Here is a 12,463-nt window from a genome sequence, read left to right on the forward strand (position 1 = left end):
TCTGTCGCCACCTGAGCATTGCATACATACTGAACTAGAAGCTAAATCTTTCTATCTCTATGCGGCCCTATTCTGTCTCCACCTGAGCATTGTGTACATATAGACCTAGAGGCTCATTCTTTCTATCTCTATGCTGCCCTCTCCTGTATCCACCTGAGGACTGCATACATACTGACCTGGAAGCTGATTCTTTCTATCTCTATGCTGCCCTCTCCTGTCTCCAGCTGAGCACTGTAAACATACTTACCTCGAGGCTGCTACTTTCTATCTCTATGCTGCCCTCTACTGTCTAAACCAGAACATTGCATACATATTGACCTAGTAGCTGATTCTTTCTAGCTCTATGCTGCCCTCTTATGTCTCCACCTGAGCATTGCATAAAAAAAGACCTAGAGGCAGATTCCGTCTATCTCTATGCTGCCCTCACCTGAGCACTGCAAACATACTGACCTAGAGGCTGATTCTTTCTATCTCTATGCTGCCCTCTCCTGTCTCCACCTGAGAACTGCAAATATCCTGATCTAGAGGCTGATACTTTCTATCTCTATGCTGCCCTCTCCGGTCTCTACCTGAGCATTGCATACATACGGACCTAGAGGCTGATTCTTTCTATCTTTAAACTGCCCTCTCCTTTCTCCACCTGAGCATAGCAGGCATACTGACCTAGAAGCTGATTCTTTCTAGCTCTATGCTGCCCTCTCATGTCTCCACCTGAGCATTGCATAAATACAGACCTAGAGGCAGATTCTTTCTATCTCTATGCTGCCCTCTCCTGTCTCCACCTGAGCACTGCTAACATACGAAACTAGAGGCTGATACTTGCTATCTCTATGCTGCCCTCTACTGTCTAAACCATAACATTGCATACATACTGACCTAGAAGCTGATTCTATCTAGCTCTATGCTGCCCTCTCCTGTCTCCACCTGAGCATTGCATAAATACAGACCTACAGGCTGATTCTTTCTATCTCTATACTACCCTCTCCTGTCTCCACCTGAACATTGCAAACATACTGACCTAGAGGCTGATTCTTTCTGTCTCTATGCTGAACTCTCCTGTCTCCACCTGAGCACTGCAAACATACTGACCTAGAGGCTGATTCTTTCTATCTCTATGCTGCCCTCTCCTGTCTCTACCTGAGCATTACATGCATAATGACCTAGAGGCTGATACTTTCTATCTCTATGCTGTCCTCTCCTGTCTCCACCTGAGCATTGCATGCATACTGACCTAGAGGCTGATTTTTTCTATGTCTATACTGCCCTCTCCTGTCTGCAGCTGAGCACTGCAAACATACTGACCTAGAGGCTGATTCTTTCTATCTCTATTCTGCCTTCTCCTGTCTCCACCTCAGCACTGCATATATACTGAATTAGAAGCTGTTTCTTTCTACCTCTGTGCTGCCCTCTCCTGTCTCCACCTGAGCACTGCAAACATACAGACCTAGAGGCTGATTATTTCTATCTCTATGCTTCCCTCTCTTGTCTCCACCTGAGCATAGCAGGCATTCTGACCTAGAGGTTGATTCTTTCTATCTCTATGCTGCCCTCCCTTGTCCCCACATGAGCACTGCAAACATACTGACCTAGAGGTTGATTCTTTCTATCTCTATACTGCCCTCTCCTGTCTCCAACTGAACATTGCAAACATACTGACCTAGAGGCTGATTCTTTCTGTCTCTATGCTGCCCACTGCTGTCTCCACCTGAGCACTGCAAACATACTGATCTAGAGGCTGATTCTTTCTATCTCTATGGTGCCCTCTCCTGTCTCCACCTGAGCACTGCATACATACTGAACTAGAGGCTGATTCTATCTCTATGCTTCCCTCTCCTGTCTCCACCTAAGCATAGCAGGCATTCTGACCTAGAGGTTGATTCTTTCTATCTCTATGCTGCCCTCCCTTGTCTCCACCTGAGCACTGCAAACATACTGACCTAGAGGCTGATTATTTCTATCTCTATGCTGCCCTCTACTGTCTCCACCTGAGCACTGCATACATACTGATCTAAAGGCTGATTCTTTCTATCTCTATGCTGCCCTCTCCTGTCTCCACCTGAGCACTGCTAACATACGAACCTAGAGGCAGATACTTTCTATCTCTATGCTGCCCTCTACTGTCTAAACCATAACATTGCATACATACTGACATAGAAGCTGATTCTATCTAGCTCTATGCTGCCCTCTCCTGTCTCCACCTGAGCATTGCATAAATACAGACCTAGAGACTGATTCTTTCTATCTCTATACTACCCTCTCCTGTCTCCACCTGAACATTGCAAACATACTGACCTAGGGGCTGATTCTTTCTGTCTCTATGCTGAACTCTCCTGTCTCCACCTGAGCACTGCAAACATACTGACCTAGAGGCTGATTCTTTCTATCTCTATGCTGCCCTCTCCTGTCTCTACCTGAGCATTACATGCATAATGACCTAGAGGCTGATTCTTTCTATCTCTATGCTGCCCTCTCCTGTCTCCACCTGAGCATTGCATGCATACTGACCTAGAGGCTGATTTTTTCTATCCCTATACTGCCCTCTCCTGTCTGCAGCTGAGCACTGCAAACATACTGACCTAGAGGCTGATTCTTTCTATCTCTATTCTGCCTTCTCCTGTCTCCACCTCAGCACTGCATATATACTGAACTAGAAGCTGTTTCTTTCTATCTCTGTGCTGCCCTCTCCTGTCTCCACCTGAGCACTGCAAACATACAGACCTAGAGGCTGATTATTTCTATCTCTATGCTTCCCTCTCCTACCTCCACCTGAGCATAGCAGGCATTCTGACCTAGAGGTTGATTCTTTCTATCTCTATGCTGCCCTCCCTTGTCTCCACCTGAGCACTGCAAACATACTGACCTAGAGGCTTATTCTTTCTATCTCTATACTGCCCTCTCCTGTCTCCACCTGAACATTGCAAACATACTGACCTAGAGGCTGATTCTTTCTGTCTCTATGCTGCCCTCTCCTGTCTCCACCTGAGCACTGCAAACATACTGACCTAGAGGCTGATTCTTTCTATCTCTATACTGCCCTCTCCTGTCTCTACCTGAGCATTACATGCATAATGACCTAGAGGCTGATTTTTCTATCTCAATGCTGCTCTCTCCTGTCTCCACTTGAGCATTGCATGCATACTGACCTAGAGGCTGATTTTTTCTATCTCTATACTGCCCTCTCCTGTCTGCAGCTGAGCACTGCAAACATACTGACCTAGAGGCTGATTCTTTCTATCTCTATTCTGCCTTCTCCTGTCTCCACCTCAGCACTGCATACATACTGAACTAGAAGCTGTTTCTTTCTATCTCTGTGCTGCCCTCTCCTGTCTCGTCCTGAGCACTGCAAACATACAGACCTAGAGGCTGATTATTTCTATCTCTATGCTTCCCTCTCCTGTCTCCACCTGAGCATAGCAGGCATTCTGACCTAGAGGTTGATTCTTTCTATCTCTATGCTGCCCTCCCTTGTCTCCACCTGAGCACTGCAAACATACTGACCTAGAGGCTGATTATTTCTATCTCTATGCTGCCCTCTACTGTCTCCACCTGAGCAATGCATACATACTGATCTAAAGGCTGATTCTTTCTATCTATATGATGCCCTCTCCTGTCTCCACCTGAGGACTGCAAACATACTGATCTAGAGGCTGATTCTTTCTATCTCTATGCTGCCCTCTCCTGTCTCCACCTGAGCACTGCGAACATACGAACCTAGAGGCTGATACTTTCTATCTCTATGCTGCCCTCTACTGTCTAAACCAGAACATTGCATACATACTGACCTAGAAGCTGATTCTATCTAGCTCTATGCTGCCATTTCCTGTCTCCACCTGAGCATTGCATAAATAGAGACCTAGAGGCTGATTCTTTCTATCTCTATACTGCCCTCTCCTGTCTCCACCTGAACATTGCAAACATACTGACCTTGAGGCTGATTCTTTCTGTCTCTATGCTGCCCTCTCCTGTCTCCACCTGAGCACTGCAAACATACTGACCTAGAGGCTGATTCTTTCTATCTCTATGCTGCCCTCTCCTGTCTCTACCTGAGCATTACATGCATAATGACCTAGAGGCTGATTCTTTCTATCTCTATGCTGCCCTCTCCTGTCTCCACCTGAGCATTGCATGCATACTGACCTAGAGGCTGATTTTTTCTATCTCTATGCTGCCCTCTCCTGTCTCCACCTGAGCACTGCAAACATACTGACCTAGAGGCTGATACATTCTATGTCTATGCTGCCCTCTACTGTCTAAACCAGAACATTGCATACATACTGACCTAGAAGCTCATTCTTTCTATTTCTATGCTGCCCTCTTCTGTCTCCACCTGAGCATTGCATACATACTGAACTAGAAGCTAAATCTTTCTATCTCTATGCTGCCCTCTACTGTCTCCACCTGAGCACTGCAAACATACTGATCTAAAGGCTGATTCTTTCTATCTCTATGCTGCCCTCTCCTGCCTCCAGCTGAGCACTGTAAACATACTTACCTCGAGGCTGCTACTTTCTATCTCTATGCTGCCCTCTACTGTCTAAACCAGAACATTGCATACATATTGACCTAGAAGCTGATTCTTTCTAGCTCTATGCTGCCCTCTCATGTCTCCACCTGAGCATTGCATAAATAAAGACCTAGAGGCAGATTCCGTCTATCTCTATGCTGCCCTCACCTGAGCACTGCAAACATACTGACCTAGAGGCTGATTCTTTCTATCTCTATGTTGCCCTTTCCTGTCTCCACCTGAGAACTGCAAACATCCTGACCTAGAGGCTGATTCTTTCTATCTCTATGCTGCCCTCTCCTGTCTCTACCTGAGCATTGCATGCATACGGACATAGAGGCTGATTCTTTCTATCTTTAAACTGCCTTCTCCTTTCTCCACCTGAGCATAGCAGGCATACTGACCTAGAAGGTGATTCTTTCTAGCTCTATGCTGCCCTCTCATGTCTCCACCTGAGCATTGCATAAATACAGACCTAGAGGCAGATTCTTTCTATCTCTATGCTGCCCTCTCCTGTCTCCACCTGAGCACTGCAAACATACTGGCCTAGAGGCTGATACTTCCAATCCCTATGCTGCCCTCTCCTGTCACCACCTGAGCACTGAATACATACTGACATGGAAGCTGATTCGTTCTATCTCTATGCTGCCCTCTTCTGTCTCCACCTGAGCACTGTAAACATACTGACCTAGAGACTGATTCTTTTCATCTCTATGCGGCCCTTACCTTACTCCACCTGAGCACTGCAAACATACTAACCTAGAGTCTGATTCTTTCTACCTCTATGCAGCCCTCTCCTGTCTCCACCAGAGCATTGCATAAATCCTGACCTAAAAGCTGATTCTTTCTAGCTCTATGCTGCCCCTCCTGTCTCCAACTGAGCATTGCATTAATACAGACCTACAGGCAGATTCTTTCTATCTCTATGCTGCCCTCTCCTGTCTCCACCTTAGCATTGCATACATACTGACCTACAGGCTGATTCTTTATATCTCTATGCTGCCCTCTCCTGTCTCCACCCAAGCACTGCAAACATACTGAGCTAGAGGCTCATTTTTTCTATCTCTATGCTGCCCTCTACTGTCTCTACCTGAGCATTACATGCATAATGACCTAGAGGCTGATTCTTTCTATCTCTATGCTGCCCTCTCCTGTCTCCACCTGAGCATTGCATGCATACTGACCTAGAGGCTGATTTTTTCTATCTCTATGCTGCCCTCTCCTGTCTCCACCTGAGCACTGCAAACATACTGACCTAGAGGCTGATACATTCTATCTCTATGCTGCCCTCTACTGTCTAAACCAGAACATTGCATACATACTGACCTAGAAGCTCATTCTTTCTATTTCTATGCTGCCCTCTTCTGTCTCCACCTGAGCATTGCATACATACTGAACTAGAAGCTAAATCTTTCTATCTCTATGCTGCCCTATTCTGTCTCCACCTGAGCATTGCGTATATATAGACCTAGAGGCTCATTCTTTCTATCTCTATGCTGCCCTCTCCTCTATCCACCTGAGGACTGCATACATACTGACCTGGAAACTGATTCTTTCTATCTCTATGCTGCCCTCTACTGTCTCCACCTGAGCACTGCAAACATACTGATCTAAAGGCTGATTCTTTCTATCTCTATGCTGCCCTCTCCTGCCTCCAGCTGAGCACTGTAAACATACTTACCTCGAGGCTGCTACTTTCTATCTCTATGCTGCCCTCTACTGTCTAAACCAGAACATTGCATACATATTGACCTAGAAGCTGATTCTTTCTAGCTCTATGCTGCCCTCTCATGTCTCCACCTGAGCATTGCATAAATAAAGACCTAGAGGCAGATTCCGTCTATCTCTATGCTGCCCTCACCTGAGCACTGCAAACATACTGACCTAGAGGCTGATTCTTTCTATCTCTATGTTGCCCTTTCCTGTCTCCACCTGAGAACTGCAAACATCCTGACCTAGAGGCTGATTCTTTCTATCTCTATGCTGCCCTCTCCTGTCTCTACCTGAGCACTGCATGCATACAGACATAGAGGCTGATTCTTTCTATCTTTAAACTGCCTTCTCCTTTCTCCACCTGAGCATAGCAGGCATACTGACCTAGAAGGTGATTCTTTCTAGCTCTATGCTGCCCTCTCATGTCTCCACCTGAGCATTGCATAAATACAGACCTAGAGGCAGATTCTTTCTATCTCTATGCTGCCCTCTCCTGTCTCCACCTGAGCACTGCAAACATACTGGCCTAGAGGCTGATACTTCCAATCCCTATGCTGCCCTCTCCTGTCACCACCTGAGCACTGAATACATACTGACATGGAAGCTGATTCGTTCTATCTCTATGCTGCCCTCTTCTGTCTCCACCTGAGCACTGTAAACATACTGACCTAGAGACTGATTCTTTTCATCTCTATGCGGCCCTCACCTTACTCCACCTGAGCACTGCAAACATACTAACCTAGAGTCTGATTCTTTCTACCTCTATGCAGCCCTCTCCTGTCTCCACCAGAGCATTGCATAAATCCTGACCTAAAAGCTGATTCTTTCTATCTCTATGCTGCCCCCTCCTGTCTCCAACTGAGCATTGCATTAATACAGACCTACAGGCAGATTCTTTCTATCTCTATGCTGCCCTATCCTACCCTCTCCTGTCCCCACCTGAGCACTGCAAACATACTTATCTAGAGGCTGATTATTTCTATCTCTATGCTGCCCTCTCCTGTCTCCACCTCAGCACTGCATACATACTGAACTAGAAGCTGATTCTTTCTATCTCTATACATACTGAACTAGAAGCTAAATCTTTCTATCCCTATGCTGCCCTATTCTGTCTCCACCTGAGCATTGCGTACATATAGACGTCGAGGCTCATTCTTTCTATCTCTATGCTGCCCTATCCTACCCTCTCCTGTCCCCACCTGAGCACTGCAAACATACTGATCATAGGCTGATTATTTCTATCTCTATGCTGCCCTCTCCTGTCTCCACCTTAGCATTGCATACATACTGACCTACAGGCTTATTCTTTATATCTCTATGCTGCCCTCTCCTGTCTCCACCCAAGCACTGCAAACATACTGAGCTAGAGGCTCATTTTTTCTATCTCTATGCTGCCCACTCCTACCTCCACCTGAGCATTGCATACATACTGACCTAGAACCTGATTCTTTCTATCGCTATGCTGCGCTATCCTGTCTCCACCTCAGCACTGCAAACATACTGACCTAGAGGCTCATTCGTTCTATCTCTATGCTGCACTCTTCTGTCTCCACCTGACTATTGCATACATACTGAACTAGAAGCTAAATCTTTCTATCCCTATGCTGCCCTATTCTGTCTCCACCTGAGCATTGCGTACATATAGACCTAGAGGCTCATTCTTTCTATCTCTATGCTGCCCTCTCCTGTCTCCACCTGAGCACTACAAACATACTGACTCTATCTCTATGCTGTCCTCTCCTGTTTCTACTTGATCATTACATGCATAATGACCTAGAGGCTATTTCTTTCTATCTCTCTGCTGCCCTCTCCTGTCTCCACCTGAGCATTGCATGCATACTGACCTAGAGGCTGATTTTTTCTATCTCTATACTGCCTTCTCCTGTCTGCAGCTGAGCACTGCTTACATACTGACATAGAGGATGATTCTTTCTATCTCTATATTGCCCTCTCCTGTCTCCACCTCAGCACTGCATACATACTGAACTAGAAGCTGATTCTTTCTATCTCTATACATACTGAACTAGAAGCTAAATCTTTCTATCCCTATGCTGCCCTATTCTGTCTCCACCTGAGCATTGCGTACATATAGACCTAGAGGCTCATTCTTTCTATCTCTATGCTGCCCTATCCTACCCTCTCCTGTCCCCACCTGAGCACTGCAAACATACTTATCTAGAGGCTGATTATTTCTATCTCTATGCTGCCCTCTCCTGTCTCCACCTCAGCACTGCATACATACTGAACTAGAAGCTGATTCTTTCTATCTCTATACATACTGAACTAGAAGCTAAATCTTTCTATCCCTATGCTGCCCTATTCTGTCTCCACCTGAGCATTGCGTACATATAGACCTAGAGGCTCATTCTTTCTATCTCTATGCTGCCCTATCCTACCCTCTCCTGTCCCCACCTGAGCACTGCAAACATACTGATCTAGAGGCTGATTATTTCTATCTCTATGCTGCCCTCTCCTGTCTCCACCTGAGCACTGCATACATACTGACCTAGAGGCTGAATCTATCTCTATGCTGCCCTCCCCTGCCTCCACCTGAGCACTGCAAACAGACTGACCTAGAGGCTGATTATTTCTATCTCTATGCTGCCCTCTACTGTCTCCACCTGAGCACTGCATACATACTGATCTAAAGGCTGATTCTTTCTATCTCTATGCTGCCCTCTCCTGCCTCCAGCTGAGCACTGTAAACATACTTACCTAGAGGCTGCTACTTTCTATCTCTATGCTGCCCTCTACTGTCTAAACAAGAACATTGCATACATATTGACCTAGAAGCTGATTCTTTCTAGCTCTATGCTGCCCTCTCATGTCTCCACCTGAGCATTGCATAAATACAGACCTAGAGGCAGATTCCGTCTATCTCTATGCTGCCCTCACCTGAGCACTGCAAACATACTGACCTAGAGGCTGGTTCTTTCTTTCTCTATGCTGCCCTCTCCTGTCTCCACCTGAGCACTGCAAACTTACTGACCTATAGGCTGATTCTTTCTATCTCTATGCTGCCCTCTCCTGTCTCTACCTGAGCATTGCATGCATAATAACCTAGAGGCTGATTTTTTCTATCTCTATACTGCCCTCTCCTGTCTGCAGCTGAGCACTGCAAACATACTGACCTAGAGGCTGATTCTTACTATATCTATGCTGCCCGCTCCTATCTCCACCTGAGCATTGCGTACATATAGACCTAGATGCTCAATCTTTCTATCCCTATGCTGCCCTCTCCTGTCTCCACCTGAGCATTGCGTCCATATAGACCTAGATGCTCACTCTTTCTATCTCTATGCTTCCCTCTCCTATATCCACCTGAGCACTGCAAACATACTGATCTAGAGGCTGATTCTTTCTATCTCTATGCTGCCCTTTCCTGTCTCCACCTGAGCACTGCAAACATACTGACCTAGAGGCTGATACATTCTATCTCTATGCTGGCCGCTACTGTCTAAACCAGAACATTGCATACATACTGACCTAGAAGCTGATTCTTTCTAGCTCTATGCTGCCCTCTCCTATCTCCACCTGAGCATTGCGTCCATATAGACCTAGATGCTCACTCTTTCTATCTCTATGCTTCCCTCTCCTGTCTCCACCTGAACATTGCAAACGTACTGACCTAGAGGCTGATTCTTTCTGTCTCTATGCTGCCCTCTCCTGTCTCTACCTGAGCATTGCATGCATAATGACCTAGAGGCTGATTCTTTCTATCTCTATACTGCCCTCTCCTGTCTGCAGCTGAGCACTGCAAACATACTGACCTAGAGGCTGATTCTTACTATATCTAGGCTGCCTCCTCCTGTCTCCACATGAGCACTGCAAACATACTGACCTAGAGGCTGATTCTTTCTATCTCTATGCTGCCCTCTTCTGTCTCCACCTGAGCACTGCATACATACTGATCTAAAGTCTGATTCTTTCTATCTCTATGCTGCCCTCTCCTGCCTCCAGCTGAGCACTGTAAACATACTTACCTAGAGGCTGCTACTTTCTATCTCTATGCTGCCCTCTACTGTCTAAACAAGAACATTGCATACATATTGACCTAGAAGCTGATTCTTTCTAGCTCTATGCTGCCCTCTCATGTCTCCACCTGAGCATTGCATAAATACAGACCTAGAGGCAGATTCCGTCTATCTCTATGCTGCCCTCACCTGAGCACTGCAAACATACTGACCTAGAGGCTGGTTCTTTCTTTCTCTGTGCTGCCCTCTCCTGTCTCCACCTGAGCACTGCAAACTTACTGACCTATAGGCTGATTCTTTCTATCTCTATGCTGCCCTCTCCTGTCTCTACCTGAGCATTGCATGCATAATAACCTAAAGGCTTATTCTTTCTATCTCTATACTGCCCTCTCCTGTCTGCAGCTGAGCACTGCAAACATACTGACCTAGAGGCTGATTCTTACTATATCTATGCTGCCCGCTCCTATCTCCACCTGAGCATTGCGTACATATAGACCTAGATGCTCAATCTTTCTATCCCTATGCTGCCCTCTCCTGTCTCCACCTGAGCATTGCGTCCATATAGACCTAGATGCTCACTCTTTCTATCTCTATGCTTCCCTCTCCTATATCCACCTGAGCACTGCAAACATACTGATCTAGAGGCTGATTCTTTCTATCTCTATGCTGCCCTTTCCTGTCTCCACCTGAGCACTGCAAACATACTGACCTAGAGGCTGATACATTCTATCTCTATGCTGGCCTCTACTGTCTAAACCAGAACATTGCATACGTACTGACCTAGAAGCTGATTCTTTCTATCTCTATGCTGCCCTCTCCTATCTCCACCTGAGCATTGCATAAATACAGACCTAGAGGCTGATTCTTTCTATCTCTATACTGCCCTCTCCTGTCTCCACCTGAACATTGCAAACATACTGACCTAGAGGCTGATTCTTTCTATCTCTATGCTGCCCTCTTCTGTCTGCAGCTGAGCACTGCAAACATACTGACCTCGAGGCTGATTCTTTCTATCTCTATGCTGCCCTCTTCTGTCTCCACCTGAGCACTGCATACATATTGAACTAGAGGCTCATTCTTTCTACCTCTATGCTGCCCTCTCCTGTCTCCATCTGAGCATTGCATACATACTGACACAGAGGATGATTCTTTCTATCTCTATACTGCCCTCTCCTGTCTCCACCTCAGCACTGCATACATACTGACCTAGAAGCTGATTTTTTCTATCTCTATGCTGCCCTCTTCTGTCTCCACCTGAGCCCTGCAAACATACTGATCTGGAGGCTGATTCTTTCTATCTGTATGCTGCCCTCTTCTGTCTCCACCTGAGCACTGCATACATACTGTCCTAGAGGCTGATTCTTTCTTTCTCAATGCTGCCCTCTCCTGTCTCCAGCTGAGCACTGCAAACATCCTGACCTAGAGGCTGATTCTTTCTATCTCTATGCTGCCCTCTCCTGTCTCCAACTGAGAACTGCAAACATCCTGATCTAGAGGCTGATTCTTTCTATCTCTATGATGCCCTCTCCTGTCTCTACCTGAGCTTTGCTTGTATACGGATCTAGAGGCTGATTCTTTCTATCTCTATACTGCCTTCTCCTGTCTGCACCTGAGCATTGCATGCATACTGATCTAGAGGCTGATTCTTTCTATCTCTATACTGCACTCCTGTCTGCAGCTGAGCACTGCAAACATCTGACCTGGAGGCTGATAGTTTCCATCTCTATGCTGCCCTCTCCTGTATCCACCTAAGCACAGCATACATACCGACCTAGAGGCTGATTCTTTCTATCTCTACGCGGCCCTCTCCTTTCTCCACCTGAGCACTGCACACATACTAACCTAGAGGAAGATTCTTTCTATCTCTATGCTGCCCTCTCCTGTCTCCACCTGAGCACTGCAAACATACTGACGTAGAGGCTGATTCTTTCTATCTCTATGCTGCCCTCTCCTCTCTCCACCTGAGCACTGCATACATACTGACTTAGAGGCTGATTCTATCTCTATGTTTCCCTCTCCTTTCTCCACCTGAGCATAGCAGGCATACTGACCTAGAGGCTGATACTTTCTATCTCTATGCTGCCCTCTCCTGTCTTCGCCTGAGCACTGCAAACTTTCTGTCCTAGGGGCTGATTCTTTCTATCTCTATGCTGCCCTCTCCTGTCTCCACCTGAGCATTGCATACATACTGACCTAGAGGCTGATTCTTTCTATCTCTACGCTGCCCTCTGCTGTCTGCACCTGAGCATTGGTATGTACTGACTTAGAGGCT

Source organism: Anolis sagrei, chromosome 3 (assembly GCF_037176765.1).
Source record: "Anolis sagrei isolate rAnoSag1 chromosome 3, rAnoSag1.mat, whole genome shotgun sequence".
Lineage (NCBI taxonomy): Eukaryota > Metazoa > Chordata > Lepidosauria > Squamata > Dactyloidae > Anolis > Anolis sagrei.